The sequence below is a fragment of the Chamaea fasciata genome, unplaced genomic scaffold (assembly GCF_029207755.1).
Source record: "Chamaea fasciata isolate MVZ Bird 193981 ecotype frontalis unplaced genomic scaffold, bChaFas1.0.hap1 SCAF_18, whole genome shotgun sequence".
NCBI lineage: Eukaryota > Metazoa > Chordata > Aves > Passeriformes > Sylviidae > Chamaea > Chamaea fasciata.
Window position 1 is genome coordinate 13194358 of NW_027094103.1, and position 15160 is coordinate 13209517.

The following is a 15160-nucleotide window of genomic DNA, read 5'->3' on the forward strand; positions in this document are numbered from 1 at the left end:
CTTGGCAGCGCCAAGATTCCTGAAATTCAGGGGAAAATGGGTTCGTTGCTGCGACAAGAGCCAGCCCGGTTTGTCACCAGCTACTGATGGAGTGCCAGTGACCCCTAGTGCTCCAGTTACTCACTGAGGCTCCCGACATCATCCTGACACCAAAGCACCACGTGTTTTCTCCTCAAAATGAGACGAGAATTGGCATCTGAACCACATCTGTATCATAAATGTATAGAATATAGTGAAATAAATGACACGAGGAAACAGTAAACCAAGGGCATTAGAAGAAAAAGCAAAACTTCTAGTTGTTCAAGTTTTTCAGTTCTAGATATCAAAGAATAGTTAGCTGAGTTCCTTAAAGCACACTGACTAGTTGTCTTGCTTAATATGGTTTCAGAAAGAGTGGGATTACTTAAATAAGAGAATCATACAGAAAATATTTGTCTGGTTCCCTTCTTGGAGCCTGTTGGCTACTGAAGAATTGTTGTTGCCCAAAAATATTGGCTGTGTTTTTTGCAATATTATGTCTGCACGCCAAATTCTGTGTGCTTTTAGATGCCACTAAAACATTTTTTAGGGTTGGTCTATAAAGTGTAAGTCTAATCGATTTTTGATGGGGGATAAACGATTGTTTTGTCTAATGAAGTCTGTTATTTGCTTATAGGTGATACCCAACAGTGACAGGATTACTACACTTTTTACTATTATATCCAAGTTGTAATGCTATTAGAGGTTAATAATTTATTGACTCTTTATAAAATATTTATGAATGGAAGATGCAGTGTAGCAAAATGAGTAGTTCTGTAGAGCCAAATTCAAACCTACTGTGGAAGACAGCGAATCTTTTACCTCCAAATCCAGATTTGCTGACTCCATTGCAGAGTGATGAGATATCAGACATCAGGAGGAAAGATCTTTGCAACACAGAAACTTATAAGATTTAAATGTGATTTCTAGAAAGCCATTTTCAATTAAATAGTTCACTTTCTGTCTCCTTCTGTGTGCTTTTGGTTGTTTGGGGGGTGTTTGAGCTCTCTAGTACAGCCCATAGACCTCTTCCTGTCTGGCCTCACATTGGAAATACCAGAGGTGACCAGGGCAGGCAGGTTCCACAAAAGCTCTTAAAGGAGTTGCAGGGACATTTGTGAGTAGGTTTAACATCTGTACGGCAAAGCTCTACCTGCCCTCTCCACAGTGTCAGTCGGCACTGAGGGGCTAAAAGTCACTGCGAGCAATTAAAGCGTCTGCACACTGATTACTGAACTCAGCTCCTGAGGTGTGTTCAGCTCCACTCACTCCCCAGGGATCTCAGCCCCTGGTTTTCACACAGAAAATGCTTGATCAGCGGTGGGGAATGAACAGGAGGCAGAAGAATTCATGCCATGTATAATGCACATATTTACTTTTCAAGATTTCCTCAAAGCAGGCAGAAATTGCATGCAGTTCAACTCCAGTCACACTGAAATTTTTGCCTTTTTTTCCAAAGCCCTCATTCTTATCACAGATGGGAGAGCATATGGTAGGAAGCCCTTACACTATATTGCAAACAGCTTCCACACTATAGGAGATTTCATATTGAAACTGCAGCGTCAGTAAACGGGAGGAGGCAACGGAAGATATTCAGAATATTTTAACCTTCTCACTGTAAACATTGCCTGTCCTTGCAGTTGGAGCTGCTGGAGAAGAAATTGGGGAGAGGAAAATTACACTAGCTCCGTGAATGTGGGACAAAAAAAAACCCCAAACCAACAACTCTGAAAACAAGGTCCTGTGAAAAAGAAACAAGTTTGCATACAAAACTGAAAAGCTGAGAGATTAGAACCTGCAAGGAATGTACAGTAGCAAAACTGGAAGAAAAAATGAAAGAAGAGAATAAGATGGTTTGGGAGTTTAAGAAGAAGATTGATTTTTTTTTTTCTTTTTATGGATTAATTTTAAACCAGGTTTACCAGGAGCTACCTATGATGCTTAAATTCCACTGAAGGGAGCTGCTGGTGTTTGGTCCCATAGCACTGCTGTTGTTGTTATCTGTCCCCAAGCCACAGAAGAGGCACAAGTTTGTTGCCTGTTACATTTGTTTTGTGAATAAAAGCTACCCAGCAAACCCAAGAGCCCAGTAAAACCCATGTGGAGGAAATGAAAATTTGGATTTCTCTCTGTTTCTCTGGGAAAACAGAACGTAAACGTTTAAGCGCACAGCAGGGCATTAAAAGACAGATATTAGAGTTGTTATAAATATTTTTAGATGAAAAGCTGAAGGAGTAGAAATAAAATATTGTCTTTCTGAAGTACTGTATTTTCCAAAATCATTATTCCATAGTATTATGAAGAAATTAGTTGGTGGGTTTTTATGAGAGAATTCTTTCATGACTTGGTTTTAAGCACTTCACCTGATTCTCATCTAACTCATATTGGTACATGAATTAAGCCATGATTAACTTCAAAAGTCTGGCTTGTGATTTGCACAAGGAGAGAAATGCAATCTCCTCCATCTCTGGATGAGCATCAAAAGACTTTACTTGGCCAGAATTGCCAAAAAAGAGACTTGCTCTTAATTGATCATCTTCAGTTTTTAAGAATACCTTTGGATAGATCTTGTCACAGAGTTTGTTTTCAAGGATCTCCAGAAATAAGCAAGGATTATCCCAGGATTAGAGCAAATGCAATCTTTATCTCAAAATCACATGAATCTAGATTTAACGCTGAATTACATAACTGGCAACATGCAGTAAATATCGAGGTCTCTCCTGGGCAGGTCTGGAGTGATCTTCAAGGCAATCACAAAAATCACATTTTTGTATCAGGGTCTCTGCCAGGAGAATGACACTGTGGTGACATCTGAACCTAGAGGTGAAGACACTCACCTGGGAGGGAACAGGGAGTGGTTTTCCCAGTTCAGTTTTATATTCAGCACTCACCAGAATTAGACCAGCAGGATTCTCAGGTTGTGCAAACACTACAGGACAGTTCAGCTCTGTTTTGTCTCCTTCCAGCCCCAAGTGCTTTCCATTCTTTGTTGTGCTATGACTCAGCTTCAGGAGGAAAAGCAGCTGATGTAGGTGTCAGACCCCTCAAAGCTCAGCAAAATCAGGCTCTTTATGGGGTCTGAGCCACAAAGCCTGACTGGGAACACCCAGGAAATGCCTCTTCTATCCCACAGAACCCTGTTTCACCCACAAGGTGAACGAACAGCTGACTGCAAATTGCTGACATGCTCAATTTCTATCATGCAGATGATCCTCTTGCTCATGGGCATCAGCTTCACTTTCTTTCCTAAAAGAAACCTAAGCTTTGGGCATGCTCTTAGCATTTGTTTAAGGATTAAGGAATTATTCTGCAGCTCTGAAAACTTCTAACTCAGGGTGGAAGGTCAAAAACTTTGAGATCTCTTCTATAATGAGCATCAGCTCAGAGAGCTGGTTGCAACAGCTCAGGAAGACTTTCCATGAACGTGAGGATGTTCATGATCTGGCACTCATTGATTCAGACAGAAAATTAAAGCCTCAGTTATGTTCAGCATCATTTCAACTTTTTTTTCTGTCCAGCACCATTTCAAGTTGTTTTGCACTCAGGAAATTAGAGTGACAATTGCCAGGTTAATGACACCGTTACAGAGTGAGTAATACCCTCAGCAATGCGTCTTGAGGTGGTTTAATTAAACAGTATCAATTAATATCATGGAACTGATGCCGTTCAGATTGTTTTACCTGAAGTGCTGACGTATAGGAATGAACACAATTTTTGTTTGCTTTCTGTACTGCTGAGCATCTCACAGTCATGTAGACCAAGGCAAGTGCAGCTTTGCTTATTGGACTATTTATATAAAGTAATAGCTGTTCTGTCACTACCTCATTTTTTTAAGTTTACAGAGCCTAACAATCCTTTCCCAGTACCCATTTCATGTGCAGAAATAAAGCTCTCTTCCTGGAACATTATTGCCCGCTTTTAATAGCCACATTTAATCTTTGTTTAACAAGAAGTATTCCAGAAAAATTTACAAGGACTTGTCAGAAAACATTGCGGGATCTTGTTACATTAGTGGAGTTTTATATTGATTAAACACATGGTCTGTAAAAGGTGTAATAAACCAGCTGTCATTATGAAATGGAGCTCACAAGGTAAGCTACATCCTTCTGCAATTCTTATTTTATTTAAGAGCAGCTGATTTCATTTTCATTTATTTGTTGTGCTCTCTCTGTGTGAGCCGGGCACAACGTTTGAGCCGAGGAATGTGCTGTGGTGCTGCCGTAACTCTGCGGCTGCAGGACAGGGAGAGTCCCTGTGCTCAGGCAGAATTACAGCCTGGGAGAGCAGGACTGACAGAACCATCACTGCGTTCAATTTCAGAGCACAGCAGAGTCGTTTAGACTGAGCTAAACTTTGCCAGTGGTCTGATCAGGGAAAAAAATGTGTGTTTGTCTCTGCTGTCCTTTAGTTAATGGTAGAAAAGAAAGCCATGCACTTCTCAGCACAGGGGGTGATTGGCCTATCCAAAAATGCAACGAAGCAAACAGCATGAACAGTCAAAGACACAACCATTCCAGCCAGGGAAAACAATGACAGTGAAGAAATTATTCGCCACTTAAGAAGGACACAAACGACGTGCTCTGCACACACTAAGCAGCAAAACTATTCAATTAAACGTGCCATGTTAATAAGTAAATTATTTGCCTGTGCTAGATAAACAAGACTTTCATTATAGGAATTAACAACCTTCATAGAAGACAAAGGAAAAATAGTTTTAATCCCAGGCACTGCAAGAAAGTTGTTTTAGAAGTAAAGGTGACAGCATGAGAGGTGCCTCAGTTCCTGTTTCGTGAAGAGTTGTGTGGTGAAATACAGCAGACTGGTAATAGAGGGGAAATACACAGAGTTTTCCAAGCTGAATTCAACTCTGTAATCACAAGGAGGCTATAGCCCATATAAAACTATTAGGAGTTTTACAGCTCCGTTCTGATGAGCATTTGCTGACGCTTTTCCATTTCTCTAGGACTCTTTCAAGAAAGAGTTGGGACAGACTGGGAGTGTTTTCCTTCCCCTTTGCTCCTGCCAGAGCTGCCCCCTCTCCCAGCAGTCACCCAGAGCAGGGCTCTGCCCTCTTGCACCTTTTGTTTCTTCATCAACTCCATCCAGTGACCCCTGGAGAGCTGTAAAAGCTGATCACCTCTCTCCTAATTCAATCAAAGTGCTGCACACAGGAACTTGGGCACGTCTTTGATCCTTCCCACACAAAGCAACTTCCAGCACTCCAGGATTTAGCTCTGTGCTGAGACTAAAAGCACAAATTTGATTATCTGCTCCTTGGTTGGTGGGAGCAGGAGTTCTGAGTCAGTGCTGTTGGGAAAGGCTCCAACAAATGTAATATTCCCTGCCAAGGCCTTCCCCTCTGGCATTAGGTGTCTGCAAGAATCCCCCTATCACAGGTATTTTGTTCTATTGTTTTAAAGATAAAAAGCCTAAACTGTCAACACCACCCCTATCCCCTAGCACTTGGAAAAGCAGTTTAAATCTCATGATTTCATGTGTCTGTGAAGATCTACGCTGAAACAAACCTTCCATTCGTTTAGAGATCTGAGAGGCATTTAACCTTACTGAAAGAATGAGTTTCAAAGGAATTGAAATGCACATGAGAGAATGCATAAAAATCAGTCTTGTCATAAATAACCCACGCTGACAACTGCTTATGATCAGCCATGCTTAGGAGCTGATTGTTATTTCAGGATTACTCAAAAATGGCCAGGGATTGGATCTGGTCATAGAAAATATCCCGTTCCACTTCTTTAAGATAGTGATCTTAAAAAGGGAGATATAAATGGAAGGAGATTTTGGCCTGTAGCACATCCTTGCATGCAGATATAACTGCTTAGGATGAGCTGCTGGACTGGAGGATGAAAATGTATTTCCTTGACAGAACTGGAAACAATACAGTGTGCATAAAGTAGCTATTTATAGATTCTAATTCCTTTCCAAGGAGTTTGGTGGTGTTTTTAATTTACAGAAGCTATAACACTAACTGTAAATAGAAATAGGAGCAATGTTATTATCATAACAAGCCTGCCTGGCCAGTAACTCACTTGCACATTCTCTCATGGCTCTGCAGAGAATGGAGCATTTCTTTTCCAGCTATTTATTTGGAATTCTTAATCCTCAGTATGCTTGGCAGAAAAACCAAGAGAACAGAACAGAAAGGGCCTGGAAGGTTGCAGTTAATCCAAATATGAGGGGGATTGGTTTTGTTATTTCTTGTTCATTGCATTTATCAAACTTTATAAAGTTAGGACAGAAAGAATTCTTTCTGCTGCAGACCTTTTGTCTTCTAAATGTTATAGAAGCAAAAATGAAAAATCATTTAGCATGGGGTAGACTGTAGACATTTTCTTTGAGTGAAGAATTCAAAGTTTATAGGTTTAGATACAGGTGGCACTGGTAAATTTGCAGTGAATCCTGTATCATGTGAAAAAGCTGGGGCTCTAAGGAATTTATTTCTTTGACTTCATAGAACTCATGATCCTTAAGTCAGATGGAACATCATCTGCAGAAATTGTCCTGCAACAGATACTAGTTGTAGAGTCATGTTTCGCTGTGCTCCTCTGCCCTAAATAACCGATGCAGTGCATTTCATCTGCAGTATCTGTAATTGGGATGAAAATTACCCATTTTCTGCACAGGCTGGAGAAGAATCTGGTGACATTCTAACAAATGGAGTAAGAGATCCTTGTGACACTGTCATCTCCATAACAATCCACTTCCTTTTAAGTTTTCAAGTTATTTTAGTAGCAGGGATCCTGTGTTTGGGCTAAATGCTGTAACTTATTGCAGCTCCTGTTCCTTTTGCACAACATGTACATCAGAGAGAAAACACAAAGATGACTTTTGCAGCCTCATATTTACAGTGTTCAGAATTATAATTAATTTTTACCTTGAGGCAGTACTGATGTAATAAAATGGCTCTCACAGAAGAACCTTATTTATTACATGAAAATTCAGTGCAATCAAGAAGCCAAAGCCCCTGATGATAAGAAAAGCTGGTTGTGCTGTTTTCCAAGCAGCATCCATGGGAAGAGGACAATCAAAATCCATCCTTGCTGGCAAAAAACCCAGCTTGCAACTGGCAGAAGAAATCTGAAGAATAACCAGGGTCTGCACAGCTCTTCTGAGCTGTGTGTAGCTACTACCAGGAGGAAGATAATCCATCATGATAAAAAACAACCATCCATCTTAAACTTGCTCGGCGATGAGGATGTTCTTATTTGCATAATGATGGTTATTTGAATATGATGAGAATTTGCCTGAGTGAGACTCAAGCTCAAACGCATTCAAATGTGATACAGTCTGTACAATTTTCTCAAGGATTGCAATTTAATACTATTTATCTAATGAAAGAAAAATAAATATTGGCTGTAACATCCCATTATGCTTGAGAGCCGGTTTTACATGACATTGAATAAAGTAACTGAGTGTGGGATGTTTGCATTTCCTCAGGGATCAGTAACACTTCCCAAAATGGTGAGAAATGTCCTTCTTCTCCATGTAGCCTCCATCTCACTAACAGGAGTGCAGAGAGAGCTCTGGCAACAGTGGGGCCTGTTGCACTTGCAGCATTCCCAGCCACAGCAGCAATGAACTGACAGCACTGCACCAACGTGGAATGATAGCAAGGAATCAGAAAGCCAAGTTTCAGGGGAAAAAACACTCAGAGTATTTAGAGACTGGCAAATAATTGTCAATATTTATACTGAAAACGACACAGAAATTTTATCAGAGAGGAGCGTTGCTCATTTTAACCATTTCAGAAGGAGACCATGGCTGGGACATTGTTTGGTGAGTTCAGAGTGTTCCCTCCAGCTCTCAGAGGTGAGCAGAAGGGAAAAGTTCCTGTCACTTTTATGTATATTCATAGGGAATTGTGAAAAAAGACCTGTCCATAGAGAGGGAAATAACACCACAGTTACAAGAATCTCCATTTTGCACTTCGTCTGACACAGACATTGTGACAGCCTCTATTACAGGAGAGACTCTGATTTTATTTCTGAGCACTCCTAAGACTGTGGGGAGCTACCGTTCCAAATGAGAACTTTGCCATTCACACTCCATAAAAAGAACAGTAATTTTTTCCATTTTATTGTAGGAAAACCTCCACATTTTCTCACGATACTGGATGCCACCTCTAGCGAGAGATAAAAGACTTTAGATATTTCCAGAAACATAATGTGATGGGAAGCCCAGCCATGAATGGGGATGGGTGTGCAGTCACCTTGCAACGCATTTTTGCCTACATGGAAAGCCACCAGCTCCAGCCAGCCCCTGGCTCTTGGTGATTCCAGATGTCAGTGATTCTGACAAGGATGCAGTTTGCTGACTGCAGAGCCACGTATTTGTCTTGCCAAACCTTAAATGGCCCAAGACTGGATTCCGTGCTGCAGATGCTGTGGATAATTACCCAGCAAATCCAGCCATGTAAGAGAGATTATTTCATTTGTGTCTTCAAAGGCATAAGGAAAAAATCATGCCTAAGCTTAGTTCAAAGCCAGTCCTCCTCCTATTAAAGTCTGTGGGGTTCTTTGCTGCTGAAGTTAACCTAAGATGACTTAGTTGTTCTAATTATGTCTTGAACAAGACTGTGAAAAAGCTCTGTCCTTGTAAAACAAAGAGTGTACTTGAGGAACAATTGAACTACCTGAAATTGCGATCTTGAGAAGCTAATAATGCAGAAAAGGATGCAAGCTGGTGTTTTTAGTGCAGTGCAAATAAAGTGTCATTTATAAAGTTCGGGCAAATTCACCAAGTGGATATTTTATAGTTTGTTTGGGTTTTTTTTTTTTGTGATGGCTTGCTCTTCTCCATCTGAGCTTCATGAATTTCCCCTATCATCTTCCACTGTGAATCCACCACATCACAGAAACAGTTACAAACAATTACAAATTTACCATTCTCCTGAATGGGGAAAAAAATGCTTTCCATTTTTCTTGAGTGGCATTGTAAAACAATATCAACCTGATTTTAGATTTTTTAAGTAGAATATTCTACAAAAAGATACTTGCTTGCTTTCCAAACAGGAAAATATTTTGATATTTCAAATTGTGAGGCATTGAGAGTGGTGAGGAAGTGATCACAGCAACATTTCTACATAATGAAGCAAAGTGTAAGAGTTTGACTCTCTGGGGTTGTTATTCACTGAAGCAGCCATAGATATAAAAATACCAGGCATTCTGTGGTAGCTTTTCCTTTCCTCACACTGGTTTATTTTTGCTCTGGGAATGCAGTATATTGGTGGCAATTTATATGCTAATGACTAAAGTGGTATATAAATTGTATAACTGCATATTAATGAAGACTGAGGGGGTGTAAGTTATGATGCCTTTATGCAGTGCTCAGAGAAGCATTTTCCCATCAACTGTTGATATTTAGTTCTTGGACTGGTCTCTAAATCAAAATTCCCACAAGTTGAGGAGAAATCAAGGAAACTGTGGAAGCAAGACAGGTATAAACTTAAACTGAACTGAGTTCTTGATGTTTAAAACCTGACTAGAAATGCTTATTGAAAAGAAAAATTAGGAAATGGCCTTGGCCTCAGAATTAGCAAATCAGATCTCAGGCCTAAACCTTTTTAAGCTGGAGTTACTGATAACAATTTCCTGCTTCTTTGTTCCATAATTCAGCCAGTGCTTGCTGGACAGTTAAACAGAAGTCGTTTCCTCTCTAATCTTGGTGTTAAAATATTCACTGAAAAGAGTCACCGGAATTATTGCTCAGGCCATGTCTTTGATTACTGTTTGCATTAATACAGCGTCCAGACGTGGTGCTCCGCAGTTCCACTGCCGGGTACCAATACACAGCTCAGTGTCCCTTTCCTTTGTTCACACAGTGCATCTGCAAACATCCTGCAGAAAAGGATTTCAGGACCGGCTTTGAGGGCAACAGCCCAATTCACACCGCTGTGATAATTCGGGCCAAACCTGGAGCGTCCTGCACAGAGAATAGTCCTGGGGTGCCCTTCCTGGGAGTTACTGAGACCCGCAGGTCTCGTGGTTTTGTTTTTCTGGTTGAATTGAGCAGAACTGATTCAGTCACGTCTCATAGGCAGGGACGTGATGACAACTTGAGCATTTTGCTGTTGAGCTGGAGGGGTTTATTCACATGGCACTATTTTAAGGTGGCTCATTCATTATACAAGGGAAAAAATAAATATTTTATTCCTATTAAGTAATTTTTAGAGCCTGGTTGAGGTTCTCATGCCCCGGGATCCGTTAAGGTAACTGGAAGGAATTTCTTGTCCTCCTGCTGCCACGAAATACCTGAGCATCCTTTCCCAGGCTTTTCCTGCACTGAGAGCTGCTGCCTTTGTTGTCAGTCACCCTCTTGGCAATTCATGTCCCAAGAATCCAGGCCAGATGTCGGCACACACAGCAGGCAGCCCCGCTCTGCTCTCCTGGTACCAAAACCTGCACTGCAGCACACACAGGGCTGCAGTCACTGCCCGGGGACGCTGAGAGCACGTGCCTTCAGATGCTGCACTAAATAAAGGGAAGCCTCCAGCTGTTTGACTGATCTGAATTTTTTTAAAAAGCCTACGGGGAAACTATTTTTTTGGAAAAGTTACATGGTAATCCTTCACTTTGAAGGGTTCTAGGTTAGTCTGGGGAGATGGTTGCTGGTTAGGACAGAAAGAATAAAACAAAAAATAACTTTTTTTCTCCTGTTATTTTCCTGATTAATTCAGCACAGGGATGAACCCTTTCTTGACCTCTGTAATCAATTAATCTCGAGGATCTTACTGTATATGAAATTAAAAGGATAAAGAAGTTGGCTATCGTATCTACCTTCTCCAAGGTAAGACATGCAGGTCATTCCTGGCAGATGTTCTTGTCCTCTAGTGCTGGACCCTTTGGGCAGTTGCCCTGTGGCCTCCCAGGACGGTAACTCCAAGGCATTGTCCCAGCTGCTGTCCTGGTCACCAGAGAAAGACACCGAAGCTCTTTGCAGCAGTTTGCTTCCATTTTATCTTTCTCTGTGCCAGTGATTTCAGTGCTTGCTGTGTGAATTTGTTTTTTCTAATTGATGTCTGCTGAAAGTATGATAAATCGAGGTAAGAGATGAAGTAGTGTTTTCACCTCCGGTTTTTTTAATGTTTGGAGAAACGGATCAAGCTCTGAGTTTACAGCTCCACTGTAAGCAGGACCATGACACTGGTAAATCAGCCCAGCTTCATTCACTGTATGAAACAATGCCAGCTGAATTCCAACTTCAGTACAGCAGAAACGGGGAAGATTTCCGTTCCATTCAACCCTAAAAGCAGATCACGATTCACATTTCTGCTGAGCTCTGCTCTGCCTGGCTCTTGGCCTGTTGCTCCTTCCCATCCCAGTGGCAGCCCAGGAGGGTGAGGTGGAAGCTGCACAGTGGGGTGTGTGCAGGGGAGGCTGGAGGGAGGTCAGACACAGGCACAGATAATTCAGGGGCCCTGCTGAGTGCAGGCCTTGGGCAGCTCCTGCAGCCCCCAGAAGGACAGAGGGGTTCATAACCACTTTTGCACTTGTGTTTCTTTATGCCAAGTGAAGGAAACCTCTTTGGTCAATAAATACATCCTAATTTTGCAAGGTTTATCCGGGTCACTTGAATTATACTGTCTTTGAAACACAGGAGTTCTTCACTGCAAAATTATCAGATAACTTCTCTGAAGGACCAGCTCCTTCACCTTCTCACACACACACAAAAAAAAAATTAATTGAAATAGAGTTTTTAGGGAAAGCAAAAATTTTAACAGCAGCCATCATGAGCCACTAATGTAAACCAAAACAACATGCTGCTGTCAATCTGACAATGGAGGGAGCCTTATGGGACAGTGCAGTGATGATTTTTTTGTCAGGTAAATGCTTCAGGTAACAAAACAGCAACAACAGTTAAGTGTTGAATACTTTTCATTTGATTTAACATGAAAAGATCACTTCAACCAAGAAGCTGCAGAAAGCAGCTGACTCCCCCGTTCACGATGGCAGAGTAACAAAAGCCTGGGAAGGAGGCTGGGCTGCAAGGCAAAAGGGCACTCTGAGGCTGATTTAACTGTCAGCTCATAAATTCCATATAATTTTGCATCTGCACCTCCTGGAAAAATTACAGGATAATCTACATCAGTCATGTGAACTTAAAAAGAGGAAAAAAAAGCTTGAGTTCCACAGCCCTTAGCTCCATTCCTTTAAAACTTCTTCCATGCATGGACACTGATAATAACAATGTCAGTTCGATCCCGTGTGCATATAAAAGTGAACGGAAGGAATGGATTTGTGTAAGCAGTGTATGAACAATTAGTCCTTCTCTCTTTTAATGTTATTTTCATTTTTTAAAAATACATACAGTTGGCATCACCACAAATTCCTTTATTACTCCACATGTATACTCCAATATGCAGTATTTTTTCACTTGAAGAACCTACACATTCGTTCAGCCTAAGACATGCAAAAAAACTTCTTATGGGCTAGAAGAAAAAACCCAGGGGCATGTAAGAAAGAATAGTAATAAAACCCACATTGCTACATCTTCCAGCTCATTAGAAGGAAAAAACTTTCCAAATGCAAGACTGTATTTTACACAGGCTCAACTTTAGTCTTGCAGAAAACCATAGATTAACAACACAAAGGGAGCATGGATTTGATTTTTTTACGTTTTTATATTTTTATCCTGTTACCTCATCAATTCCTAAATTAAGCCTTGATGGAGTCACTTACATAAATCTGATCATTTGAACTATTCTTTTAAAAGCAAAGAGTGAAAAAAACATTGTTCTCCTATGAAACTTATGTTCACAGGAAAAAGTAGCGTATTAGGCTTCAAATTTCATTTCCTGCCTATCCTCTGGGACAGAAGCAATTGTGAAAATATTTACTCATATGAATATTCCTGCTGAATTTAATGCCTAAAATTAACTCGGATGTTTCCAACAGGATGGCTTTCATTGGGATGTAAATGTATGCGAGTAAACCGAGATGCACTTTGTTCCTGTCTCCAGCAGCAGCCCTTTGCATGGAAATAGGCTGGAGCATTAAGCAGAAAATGAAAGGGGTGAGGGGAGGTGTGCAGCAGTTCCTGATGAGCCCGGGAGATTTTGTAAAGCCAATGAACTGAAATACTTCCAGACAAATTGACTAAAATCTTAACTGCGTATTCAATTATGGATAACTGAGAGTGTGCTGCAAACACTCAGGAGTTTCAGAGCGTTTGAAGTTATTTCCTTTAATTGTGTCTCAGAAGTCTATTCAAGCACAATGAATTTCTGGAGAAAAAAATATTCCAAATCTATCCCCCAACACAAAAGCAGGATCGACAGCTGATGTACTGTGGAGGATTTGCTCCTTCTTGAATGTGTGTGCTTGGAACTTTTGGAAGAAAAATTATTAGTAAAACAGTTCATTTTAATAGTAAAACAGTTCTGTTTAAGGGTGTGAAAAAGTCTGTTACTCTCCAAGAAGTTAAACTCTTATCTTTTTCTTTATGATGTGAGATCTGCCTCAGTCAACAGTTACACTGCTAAAAAGTACCGTGCTGAAAGAAAACCGATTTCCCATTCGTTTTTGTAACAGAGATCAGATAAATCTAATTCCTTCTGTCAGAAGAATACATCACGGATTTCTAGGGATCAGCACCACTGTGCCTGGGAAGAGGAGGTGATCAGTCTTCCAGAAAATGAGGGTAGTGACAGAGTGAGGCACAATGGTTTTAAACTGAGAGAGGGTAGATTTAGATTAGATATTAGGCAGAAATCCTCCCCTGGGAGGGTGGGGGGCCCTGGCACAGGAATTCCCAGAGCAGCTGTGGCTGCCCCTGGGTCCCTGGCAGTGCCCAAGGCCAGGCTGGACACTGGGGCTGGAGCAGCCTGGGACAGCGGGAGGTGTCCCTGCCTTGGCAGTAGGTGTGTGATAACTTCAGCAAAACCACTGAAGTGGGAAGGAGGAAGGCAGACAAGAAATCCAGGGATGGGACAGAGTATTCTGTTACTAAGCAAACTAACAGAAGTGGAGGCCAAGAAGAAACAAATGCTTGTAGCCAGCTCTCTCCCCTTCCTTTAACCTTTGCAGGGTTTCTTTGAGAGGCCAGCAGTGCAACAGATGTAACACAGATGTGACATTCCTGATGTCTGTGTACAAAGCAGCAGTGCTGGTGTGCTCTCGTACCTTTCGGCCAGCTCCCTTTGTTTCATCAATTTTGTTGTGATAAAGTTGGATCCTCCTTACAAACTTCCTCACAAATTTACAATAAATTACCGTTTGTATTACACCATAGATAAATCTGCCACTGTATATAAAGAGAAAACAAAAGGTCTAGCCTAATGTGAGCAGAATTCTTGTGTGGTGTGGCCTGTGTTATTTCACGGTCCGTTAAACAGGTAAGTGAAACATACAGTTAGGTTGTGCTGTGGCTATTCTTTAGCACACAGCTCCAACAGCAAATAGAAACAACTCAGCAAAATCAGAACTAGGACAAATCTGATACTCAGTCTAATGCTAGTTGTTTTGAGGGACGTGCCTCAAACAAAAGCCATTGTCGGTTCAAACCCCAACGCAAGCACAGCCATCCACAGCAGAAGGAGTGCAGGCATTTTCTCAGCGTTGTTAAGAGCAGCTGCTTCTGGCAGCCTGGTGTAGTTTTCCTTCTCCACAAAGCCTGCTCGCTGTTCTGAACTCAGGTCACCCACCTTGGCAGCCCCTTCTGCCAGCACCTTCTGCCAGGCAGAAAATACCAAAGCTGGGACATGCTTTCCTTATGCCAGTGTTAAAGCTGGGTAAAGCTCAACGTCCAGAACACGTCTAATAAAATCTTGAATGGTTTCTTACTCCTTCTTTTCTGGAACAACTCTGCTGTCATCAAGATGCAATTTTCCCTCAGCTTCTAATAATGTATGGGAATGCCAAGGGCAAGGTGGGCAGGTACCCACAGGTAGCCCAGGGGTGCCGCCATCCCTGCCCCAGGACCTCCTCCCTCCTCCCACACGGCCGTGAGGGGCAGCCCCACCTGCACCCGTCCTGCCGAGGGAACAGGATGTTTCCAGCACAGCTTCATTGATCGTAGGAAACCATTCCAACCGGTACTGTGTCCCAGCCCTGCGTCCCCGTGGAGATCCCAGCTCACCTGACGCCTCTGCCCGAGTCCTCCGTGCCCAGCCGCCACGTCGCTGCCT